This window comes from Pseudophryne corroboree, chromosome 5, assembly GCF_028390025.1.
Source record: "Pseudophryne corroboree isolate aPseCor3 chromosome 5, aPseCor3.hap2, whole genome shotgun sequence".
Taxonomy (NCBI): Eukaryota; Metazoa; Chordata; class Amphibia; order Anura; family Myobatrachidae; genus Pseudophryne; species Pseudophryne corroboree.
In genome coordinates this window covers 363,073,991-363,086,424 of record NC_086448.1, presented here as the reverse complement: position 1 = coordinate 363,086,424, position 12,434 = coordinate 363,073,991, and the positions used below count along the sequence as shown (strand labels likewise).

The window sequence follows — 12,434 nt, the reverse complement described above, 5'->3', positions numbered from 1 at the left end:
CAGCCACAGTGGTGGGAGAAATTGAAGGAGGAGCTGTTGACGGGTCACGTTCCACTTGAGTTGACAATTTACTCATCAGCAGGTCTTTGTACCTCTGCAGACTTGTGTCTGCTGAAAAGAGAGATACAACATAGGCTGTAAACCTAGGATCGAGCACGGTGGCCAAAATGTAGTGCTCAGATTTCAACAGATGGACCACCCTTGAATTCTGGCAAAGCAAATGCAGGGCTCCATCCACAAGTCCCACATACTGAGCGGAATCGCTTCATCTTAGCTCCTCCTTCAATTTAACCAGCTGCTTCTGCAAAAGCCTGATGATAGCTTACCCCTACTTATTACAGATTGACAGAGGCAACAGATGGCTTGACACCTGTTGTCCGGATTTGTGGAGAAATAATTCCACCCCAAAGAGGTGGCTTTTTTTGGTAGTTTGCCCAGGCATCACAATGGGCTTCTTCATCTCACGGACAACAGGTGTCTCCCCAGGTGCCTGACTTAAACAAGCCACATCACCATTAGAATTCTCATCGTCAACTTCCTCCTCAGCGCCAGCAACACCCAAATCCTCATCCTGGTGTACTTAAACAGTGACATCTTCAATTTGAATATCAGAAACTGGACTGTGGGTGCTCCTTCCAGCACTTGCAGGGGGCGTGCAAATGGTGGAAGGAGCCACCTCTTCCCGTCCAGTGTTGGGAAGGTCAGGCATCGCAACCGCCGACACACTTGGACTCTCCTTGGGGATTTGTGATACCATCTCAGAATGCACAGTTCTTTTCTATGCTTTTTCCAGCTTAACTCTTTTAATTTTTCTAGTGGGAGGATGAGGGCTTCCATCGTCATGTGAAGCTGAATCACTAGCCATGAACATAGGCCAGGGCCTCAGCTGTTCCTTGCCACTCCGTGTCGTAAATGGCATATTGGAAAGTTTAAGTATCTCCTCAGACCATTTAAATTTCTTTTTTTTTTGGTCTTTTTACTGAACTTTGGCTTTTTGGATTTTACATGCCCTCTACTATCACATTGGGCATCAGCCTTGTCAGACGATGTTGATGGCATTTCATCGTCTATTTCATGGCTAGTGGCACAGCTTCAGCACTAAGAGGAAGTGGTTCTTGATCTTTCCCTATTTTATCCTCCAAATTTTTGCTCTCCATTATTTTTCTGGAGTTATATAACACAATATGCGGCATAGGAATGACTGATGGCTGATGCACAGGACACTACCACTGGTCTGATGCAGGACAACATAGCTAATTATACAGCAGCGCTGGGCATATGGCAGCAGATGACACCACCACTGTTAATGGTCACTGGACTGACTGATGCACAGGACACTAACACTGGTCTGATGCAGGACAACACATATAATTATACAGCAGCACTGGGCATATGGCAACAGATGACACCACCACTGTGAATGGTCACTGGACTGACTGATGCACAAGACACTAGCACTGGTCTGATGCAGGACAACACAGATAATTAATTATACAGCAGCACTAGGCATATGGCATTAGATGCCTCCACAACTGTGAATGGTCACTGGACTGACTGATGCACAGGACACTAGCACTGGTCTGATGCAGGACAACACAGATAATTAATTATACAGCAGTACTGGGCATATGGCAGCAGATGACACCACAACTGTGAATGGTAACTGGACTGACTGATGCCCAGGACACTACCACTGGTCTGATGCAGGACAACACAGCAACACTGTAAGGGACTTATTATACAGCAGCACTGGACATATTGCAGCAGAGGATACCACTACTGTGACTAGACTGATGCAGCACAATACACCACCCTGAACTGATGCAGCACAACACAGCACCCTATACAGCAGTACTGGACATATGGCAGCAGAGGACACAAGCACTGTGACTGGACAGATTCAGCACAAGAAACGAACACTGAGGACACTGAGAACGGAGACATGTCCTCTCTCTACACTCTCCAATGCCAGAGGGAAAATGGTGGGGACTCGCGGCTCCTTATATGGAATCCAAACCCCGGGAGAATCCAACAGCGGGATGATTATGTTTTGCCTCGTTATGGTTTCCGAGTCAGGTGGGAAAACCCGAGCCTGACTCGGATCCATGCTCGAATGGTAAAGTTCGGTAGGGTTCGGTTCTCAGAGAACCGAACCTGCTCATCCCTAGTTATAACGGCGTTTGTAGACAAAAAAGCGTTTTCAGGAGCCTATGACAGGAACCCTCTTTGTTTTGAACATAAAAACTTAAACTTTTGCATCCCTTTACCTGGATCCAACCTGACTTTGAACACGGTAATGTGGTTCACGAGTACTCACTCATACAGATCACAAATAAGCAGAAATCAGATTCAGGTATACTAATTAACCATGAAGAGTACCTTGACGGTTACACGCTATTTGCTTTTGATCTTTCACCTGAACAGGAATACGCTGAGCGCCTCTCGCTAATCAGAATGGGGAATATACACACCGAATTCGGCTTTGCTGAAGCGCTAGACCGGACAGTCAATGTGATAATATATGCATTATTTGATATCATCGAAGTTAATCAAAGGCGTGATGTGCTGTACCATTATCTAGAAATGAAATAAACAATTTTAATATTTATTGAATATTTTAACATATTTATCGTATTTTTTAAAAACCATCATTACGCAGCAGCAAGATGAACACATTGCAGATAAACTGCATACTGTACGCAGACCCAATCACAGGGCTATTTTTTAAAGGGACCTTTCCATGCGATATGTTACCGACCAGTAAACTGACGCAAAACCCCTGCTCATTAGTAATCAATATGCATAGCAGTGGATAGCTGGGGGAGCACTGGTTCGCTGTTTACTTTAACAAACAGTGCAAACAGTGCAAATATTACTTTTTTGATTCTTACAGGATAGCCCCTGGCAGCACCCTATTCCCAAAGGCTATAATACAATTTTTAAACTTGAATTCAAAGGCTATAATACAATTTTTTTTTTTTTAATCAATGGTTTTAATTTATTTTTTAATCACAAACATACAAAGCCAGATATGACAGCACATGTGAAGTCCAACATGAGTAGGAGTTGACTGAATTAGATGTCAAGCAGAAATATAACAATGCATTAACAGTGCAACAGTGTATACAATGTCCTAATCATGTACTGCGGAATCCGGCAATAGACAAATATAAAACTAATATCCAACAGATAGAGGAAGAAGTAAAGTAGAACAAGAAGAGAGACAACACATTGAGACACATAGGGGATAACAAAGACACGGGTCAAGTTCCACTAAGGGGAACGTTCCCAACACATCTGATTGACTATCGATCTACAGTAGAAATAATATATCCTATATATAGCAATAATACTCAGGCAGCCTCAGATTGTGGAGAGTGTAACTGCGACAATTCTATTGGGTTAGTAGTAACCATAGGCAGCCCTGTCCGCTCCCGAAATTTTTTCCACTTCAACCAAGAGTTCAGTACCGAGGGTGGTGAGGTAGTATAGTCACCTCCAGACGTTTCAAATAGAAAATGTTTATGTGTGCTGATAACAATGGCATGGAGAGTGGGTACATTTGGTGTTTTCCAAAGCTGTCCAATTGCAGCCTTAGTAGATATGAGGATATGGCCAGCAATATATCTATCACAGTGCAATAGGTCAGGTGAAGTATAATGGAATAGGGCGAACATAGGAGTCATAGGAACCTCAACCCCCAACACCTCCCGGAGAAGAGAGAACACTTCGGTCCACAGCGACCTCAGAACAGGGCATTCCCAGAAAACGTGTAGAATGTTACCCACGTGACCACAATTCCTCCAGCACAACCGGGAGACCGAGGGCCAAATGGTATGGAGTAAAGTACGCCCTTTGGCACAATTTAAAGTACATCTCAGAATGCTGAAGGCATCTCGAGATCCCAAAGCACCTCGAGGAGATGGAATCCCACTCTTCCTCCCGCAGGTCTATGGAGAGATCCCTCTCCCACTTCAGCTGCGAGGGAATCTTACCCCTTTTAGAGAGGAGAATTATATATTGGTACCATTTAGATATCCCACCGCCATGATCCGGGGAGGACAGTCTGAGACGAAGGGAGGCCGGAAAGGGGACGGGAGCCACCCCATCCCTCCCACATGACTGCAGCCAATGTCGGATCTGCAAGTATTTGAAGAAGTCGTGCCTCGGGATACCCGAGTTACTTAATAACCTAGAGAAGGGCACCAACCCTCCCTCTGAGAATAGGTCCCCTAAGTGCACAACCCCAGCCTCGATCCAAGTGTCCAATCCCAGGTTGGGTATGAGACTGGCAATAGTCCTAGTTTGTAAATCAGCCGAGGGCAACACGATTTTCGGATCAGACGCAGCTACTGTATGCCAGAGCTTCAGGTTACATCTAACCGACTCCCCCGGCCCCAGCCACTTAGGGACACGGTGGGCGGGCAGTAGAAACATATCTCTCAAATCGATCGAACCTAAGAAGGACCGTTCTATAAGGACCCATGGCTTGGGGCCGTGCACGTCGAACCAATCTCGAGCCTGACTGAGAAGGCAGGCGGAGTGGTACGCCTCCAAATTAGGGTATGCCACCCCCCCCCCGACCGCTTTAGGCAACATCAGGACCTGTCTAGCTATGCGGGGCCTAGACCCCTTCCATATATACTGAGAGATGATCATGTTAGCTTTCACCAGGAGAGGTCTGGGGAAGCTACGAGGTATAGCCCGGAACAAATACAGAAGTTTAGGGAGTAGTATCATCTTGGTCGCGGAGATTCGTCCTAGCCAAGATATTTCATGAAGGGACCATTCTTTTATTAATTTTTCAAAGGTGCTAAAGAGGGGTACATAGTTACAGTCATACAGGTCTCTGTCTAGGGAGAGGTGAATTCCTAAGTACTTAATGGATCTGACCTGCCAGGCATATCGGTATAGGTCTTTAAGTCGGGTCACAGTACGCGGCTGTATGTGAAGCGGTAGGGCTTCGGTTTTGGTTGTGTTCAACTTGTAGTATGAAATTCTGGAATATCGGTCCAGGATGGCATGGAGCGCAGTTAATGAGGCATCTGGGCGAGTTAAGCAGAGCAAGATGTCATCAGCAAATAAACTGATCTTGTGGGTCAAACCACCTATTTCTGGGCCTGTAATTGTTGGTTCAGTCCTAATTGTCTCAGCCAGCGGCTCAATAGCTAGAGCGAATATAAGGGGTGACAGGGGGCAGCCCTGTCTGGTTCCATTAGTGATCTTAAAAACCCCTGACAAACAACCGTTAACAAACTCCCTTGCAGACGGGGCAGAGTACAGAGCAAAAACGGAATCCAAGAACCTCCCAACGAACCCAAATTTATCTAGAACAGCTCCCAGATATCCCCAGTGGATTATATCAAACGCCTTTTCGGCATCTAAAGAAAGTATAAGGAGGGGTGTTTTATGCGCATCACAGTGTTCAAGTATGTTAAACACCCTCCGGGTGTTGTCCGGGGCCTGCCTGCCCGGGACAAAGCCCACCTGGTCAGCAGCTATGAGGGAAGGAAGCAGAGGGGAAAGACGATTAGCGATTAACTTTGCAAAGAGCTTAACGTCTGTGTTCAACAAGGCTATAGGACGGTAATTTTGTACTGCTGTGAGGGGCTTGCCAGGTTTTGGAATGGCAACTATCTGCGCCTCAAGCATTTCTTTGGGAAACTTTCCCACGCCCGATGCCTCGTTGAAAACAGACAGCAGTAGGGGGGCCAATTCATTCTTATATGATTTATAGAAATTGGAAGGGAAGCCATCAGGGCCAGGGGCTTTGTCTTTCGGGAGACCAGAGATAGCTGCATCTAGTTCTTCTAATGTCCAAGGGGAGCTAAGGGACAGGCCGGCCGCGGAGACCAACGTCGGGAGGGAAATCTCTTTCAGGAACGACTGAATATCAATCTCTCTGGGTTGGGGGGTGGTCGGGTCAGATCTTAAATCATAGAGGTGGGAGTAGTACTCTGCAAAGGTGTTTGCTATATCATAGGGGTCAGATACCCTAGATCCCGTAGCGGAACAGACATAGTGTATCCTGGCCCTAGCTCGTTTGCTCTGCAGCTTCCGAGCCAAAAGACATCCCGCTTTATTGCCTAGTACATAGAACCTCTGGTTTAGTCTAGCAATATTGTGCTGCACATCCCTAAGTGAGAAAACATTTACTCTTTCCCGGGCGGCTAATAAAAGCTTGTGGGTAGATTTATTGAGCGGGTTCGCTTTATGCAACGATTCCAGTCTGGCAGCCTCCTTATCAGCAAACAGGCGTTCTGCCTGTTGAGTGCGTTTAAGTCTGGCAGCAGTCTGGATGGCTGAGCCTCGAATCACCGCTTTAAAAGAGCACCAGTTATTGAAGATCGAGGTATCTTCCGATTTGTTAGTATCAAGATATAATTGTATAGATTGTCGAATAGTGCTAAGGGCATCAGGGTGATTGAGCAAAAACCTCCCCAGTCTCCAGGGCCCTGGGGGGATCCCACCTGCCTCCAACTCCCATATTACAATTACCGGGGAATGATCAGACCAGGTCATAGGCAATATTTTAATTTCTCGGATGGCCGTCAGGGTCTCCTTGTTCGTCAGGGCAAGGTCTATCCTGGAGTATGTGCAGTGTACATGCGAGTAGAAAGAATAATCCTGCTCTGTGGGGTGTTTAGTTCTCCAAGCATCGTATAAATCGAATTCCCCCAGTAACTGGTGGAGGCTAGGCCTCCCGTCCCGAGCATTCCGACCTCCCAACAGAGTGCTTCTAGTAGTACTAGATCTATCTAGCAGAGGGTCAACCACTAGATTAAAATCCCCCAAGATCATAACCAACCCCTTAGTGTGCTTTTGTATCAGGGAACAGAGTTTCCTACAGAAAGTGAGCTGACCAGAATTAGGGGCATAGCATGAGACTAGAGTGACCATAGTGTTTTCTAGTAACCCTATTAATATGAGATATCGACCCTCAGGATCTACTATCTGGGACTCTAATGTGAAAGTGCAGTTCAGGGAAAAGAGTATCGCTACTCCAGCCTTTTTTGTAGGGCCATTGGCCATATAGCAAGTAGGAAAACGGTTATCATGAAATTTAGGGGGATCCGATTTTTTGAAGTGGATTTCTTGAACCGCAACAACATTCGCCTTCATTTTATAGAAGGAGGACAGCGCTAGTTTACGTTTCTGTGGGGAATTTAATCCCTTAACATTGAGTGAAACTAACCTGACCATAACTGATTAGTACAGGAACAAATCAATCGCTGAATCCAACATCTAGGAACATAACCCTGAGGAAGACAAGACACATAGGGGAAACAAACAGGGGTAGACAAAAGAGATTTATGAAAAAGAGAAAGGAAACGGACCCCATAAAGATATGGGGCCATAGTAAGGCGCCAAAACATCCAGTGCCTCACCCTGTGAAATAGAGAGGTTGGTGGCCAACCTCCCCGCAACCTAACAGTCGAGGATTGTATATCTCAGCGTATGTACACCCACACGGCCTACAACTCACATAGTCTAAGGGTTCAGGGCCGCAGAGACACACAAAGCTGGTCAAATATATGAGAGCTATTACGATTAGATTACCAAACAGAGAATTAGTAGGAAAAGGCCAAAAAAATTAACTCTGTACTTCTCATACATAAGTGCCTACTAGAATGCAATAGCTAACAAGCAGAGTAAAACAATCCCTGTGGCAGTAGCCTACTTAAACCTCAAATGTAACAGTCTCTGCAGTTAACCACCAGGCCCGGAACGGCAATCCAGGTAAAGGCACTTATGGCAAGTGAATGTGATCAGTATACCATTACTTCTCAACCGTCGACCAGTCCTGCTGGAGTCGATGGTCAGGAGAACTGGGCCCGGGGTCTCCCCCCAAATTCCATTTACGTAGAAGCTTCAGACCCTCATCAGCTGACGAGATGGCTATGGTAGAACCGTCTCTGGAGATCAACAGACGAGTGGGGAAGCCCCATCTATAAAGGATGCCAGCCTTCCGAAGAACAATAGTAACCGGGTGGAAGGAACGTCTTTTATTGAGAGTGTACTGCGACAAGTCTCCATATAGTTGAAGATTTCCCAAGGCTTCTGCCGTATCAGAGGATGGTCTAGCCGCCTTAAGCAAAGAATCTTTAATATGAAAGAAGTGAACCCGCATCAGAACATCTCTAGACGATCCCTCTGGGGCACCTCGGGCCTTAGGGATTCGATGAATTCGATCCAATAAAAGATCTGAGGAGCTGGCGGTAGGCAACAGTTTTTTGAAGATCTCCATAGTATAATCGTGGAGACTGCTATTAGAGATCGAGTCTGGGACCCCTCTGAGTTTCAGATTGTTCCTGCGCGAGCGATCTTCCAAATCCGCCACTTTATCGCGCAAGAAATTCACTTCACCCTCCAGAGTATCATGGGAGTCTATCAGCGAATTATGTGAGCCGACTACCTCGCTCATCTTAGTTTCCAACTGGTCTGTCCTCTCACCCAGGTCATCAATGGAGCTCTGGCAGGATTTCAACATGGCTCTGAACTCAGATGTCACGTCGTCCTTAAACTGATGTAGCAAAAGCTTCATACTGCCGACTGTTAAGGCTTCACAGTCCTCGAGGCACGTTGAAGAGGATGCGTCACTGGAAGGGGGCTCAGAGGACAAAAGAGAGGACCGCTTGGTCTGAGGAGAGGGGCCCACCACAGGGGTTCCAGCTTCTGGGGGTTTGTTACGGAAAGGAGAGGGTTTAAAAAAGGCGACTTGATTGACCTGTTTGGAGGCTTTATGCTTCTTTGGAGGCATGGCTTCTGTTTTCACAGAGAATTGACGAATGCGGTATAGGGGGGGTACAGCTTTCTTCAATCCAGCAGTATAACGACCCGGTGTAGGTATGTATTAGCTAAAATGGTTGCGGGGAGGTATTAGGAGGACATTATGAGAGAAAAAATCACATCTCAGCGCCGCACGGGCAGGGCAATTGCACTAGATCAAGCAGCAATTTTCGCCCCTATTCGGGAGTTATCAGCCGTAAAGATCAGCTCCTTAGTCTCAGGTGTGCAGATATGTATTGTAATGCGGAGCTATCCCTAGGAGCACGGCTACGAATGGCCCAGTCAGCAGATTCACAGCAATGGGCTACAGAGAGCCGTGGTTTCAGGGCTTCAGGGCCCCCACGCTGCCTCCGGGTTGGCACAGGGAGACTCAGGCAAGCAATCTGGGTTAGTAATTATAGTGCAGCTCCAGACACCAGCCCCAGGGTAAGGCTGCTAATGTGGTAGTATTGTGTCTCCCCCGGCGTCTCACTTAGGGCCACCTGCTGCGGCCGTCCGCTGATAGTGAATGCGGGCTGCGGTGGAGGGGATCAGGCCAGGGAAGCCGCTCACCTAGTCAGACGTCGCCGGGCTTCACGTCCTGCGCGCTGCTCCGTGGGTCCCGAGACCTAAGATGGCAGCCGCCCCGGGAGCTCCAGGCGTTCAGTGTTCGCGCTCCGTCCGTTGTCCCTTTCCCCCGCAGCTCAGCAGATCTCTGCAGCCCGGAGAGGGGGTCCAGTACCAGGGGATCCAAGCAGGGGCTCCTGGATACGCTTCGGGAATCGGTGCGCCGCACGGCCCGCAGCGTGATGTTTAAAATTGAGGCCCCGGCTTCAGAGTGGTGGCTAGGCCGCAATCCGCGGGAGCCAGTATACCGGCTCCCCGATTCCGCAGCTCTAGACAACCGCAATGGGGGGTTCCCACCGTCACAGGGGCTGACTTTAGAGAGCACTTAAGGGGCAGGGAAGCGAATACAGGGGTTTAATTTCCACAAGTACAGAGGAGCTCCCTGTCCGTGCTTCCTCACAGTTCAGCCTCCAGGTCACGCCCCTATAATACAATTTTTAAACAAAAAGTATTTATCACCAAAATAAATAGTTGCAAACTTTTAACAGCACTGTTTCGGTCAATATTGCGCATACATATTTTTCATGTGTAAAAATTACGAATATGCAGATTTACTTGCCTGTTTTAGTGTTGATACAAAAAGTAATGATCGTTTTATTTCAAATTTTGTAAGACGTCTCCCAAGAAGCCATTGTCTAAGTCATTGTGCGAATAGATATATACAGGCTTGTGTAACTTGTAACCAATGTTGTGCTTGAAACATTTTATGTACAATGCATCATAACTATGATGATTTTCTAATAAACATCGGTTGTGATGCATTGCACATAAAATTCTTCACACAGAACGTTGTGTTTGAAGTATTTTATGTACAATGTGGCATTGTTTGTGTAACTTGTAATCAATGTTGTGTTTGAAGCAGTTTATGTACAATGCGTCATATCTATAATGATTTTCTAATAAACAACGTTGTTTATTAAACTTTGTATTGCGTTATTGTGTGTTTCTTCCATGTACATCAATTAGAAACAAAGAACATAACAATGTTTTATAATTCATAAATATATTTTATTGGTATATGCAAAATATAGTTACAGAAATATAGTCGATGAATAACACGGTAAAGCTTCACATTTAAAACATTACATAAAATATTCTTGGCACAACACAAGTTAAACATTGTGGTGCAAAATATCCCCAAAAATACAATAAAATTAGTATAAATTAGTTATATGTTATAGTTTCAGCCACTGTGATTCTTGAAATAGATTTATGGATCTTTTCCTAGGTAGTAAGTAGCCATGCAGCGTTGTTAGCCCTGGGGAACTTAAACATTTTTATGGCTTTTTTAAGGGTTTTGTAGTGACATGGGCAATGTTACACTACCATCAGTCGTCCTGCTACTCAGCTTTTAAGAAATCTAGGTACATTCTATTTACTGAATAGGTTACCAAGGGGTACTCAGGCGCTCTAGGTATGAGGTGCTGTACTGAGCAGCAGCCTCAGGGAGAAAGAGGGAGTCACTCCCACAAAGGAAAAACAAAAAACAAAGTGGAGGCTGCGCTTGGGTTGGTGAATATAACAACAATAATGATGTATCTAATAATTACACACTTTATTTATAAGAAATTAATAAACTTAAAGTTTTTTTAAAAATTAATACATCATAGGAATGCATGCATCAATGATAAAAGGTTAAAAAACACAAATGGTACAGTATATAGTTTTTGGGTTACCCAAATAGCCAGGAATTTGAAGAGGATTTGGAGATGGGAGGTCCGTTCCAAAATTGTTCCCCAATATTTGTATTGTCCAGCATAGGCAGGTTATTGGGAGGTAAGCAATGTCCAATGTGATGACACTTTACCGCTAGAGGATGGTATAATCCGAAATATTGAGTGGTGGACTCCTCATGCAATACGGTAGATACAGTTCATCGGTTCAGCTTGCTATTATAAGTCCTCCATGTGCAAATAGATGATCTGGATTATGTAGGGGATGGTCCGGTCCTCCAACAATAAGTTCCTGGCAGGGGTACCTGTGCACCTGACGCGTTTTGCTGCAATCAGCTAGCAGCTTTTTCAAAGGTATCAATAGTTTGGGTGTATGGGGTTTATATACCCCTTTCAATATGGTGGCTTATTAGCACCTGGTAACATTGTTGCATAATTACTAAGCAATATGCATAGAAATATAACAAAATTACATAGGAGACAGACCTACTTCTCATAAGATGGGATGAGTATAAACAAAATTCAGTTTTTATTGAGATTTATTAATTTACATAACTTTGACAACCAAAATGAGCAGGAAGCATGAGTATAGTTGGTAACCAATCATTAACTTTGTTGGTGCTGGTATCACTATGGTGACACAATTTCCTGCAGTATTATTGGTTAGGGACAGAGTTACGAGTGGCACAGTATTTGTGTTACAAATGACGCATCATCGGAGTCCCGATCACGTGACCGTTATTAGGTCACATGACCGGAGCCCCGGCGGCGTCCACTTGTGTAGAGAGCATGTTCTCACGGCGGTCACCGCGAGAGTTACTTCCGCCCTCCAACGCCAACCGATTGTGTGTGAAAAGTCATCTACGGGCGGCGCTAAGTACTTCCGCCATCACTGGTGATACTATACTTCCGCCCTCATTAGTGAAAACCCCGGTCACGTGATCGGATCCAAAATATAATGAACTTGGTCTGTATTGGAATCAGAATCACGTGACCAGGGATATTTACTTGAGAGACTTATTTAAATTAATCATAGTATAGCTACATTGTATCGGACATCTTACCGAAATAATATGTAAAGAGCCCACATGATGGTTAGAATGAAATTTGTATAACCAGCAAAAAAAAGGGAAAGAAATGAAATTCTGAATAAATGAACTCCCTTATCATGGTGTCAGTCATATATTTTACATGGAAATCGAGGTCATATGATTGCAACCCTATTTGGTGATCCTAAATAGATAAATTATTTTAGTTATAGCATGACGATATTGTAGTGCTAAGATGTTAAATAGGGGATACATAAAGTAAGCAAAATGGAATAGAATTAGCTTTTGCCAGAAACAAGAGACATTATAACTTAGA

General features: G+C 45.1%; 1 protein-coding gene across 1 annotated transcript in view; it reads left to right on the top strand.

The window, feature by feature from the left end:
• The window catches only part of LOC134929602 (sodium-dependent neutral amino acid transporter B(0)AT3-like), a 484,872-nt gene that overhangs the window by 244,284 nt on the left and 228,154 nt on the right, over positions 1–12,434 (top strand). The window lies entirely within an intron of this gene.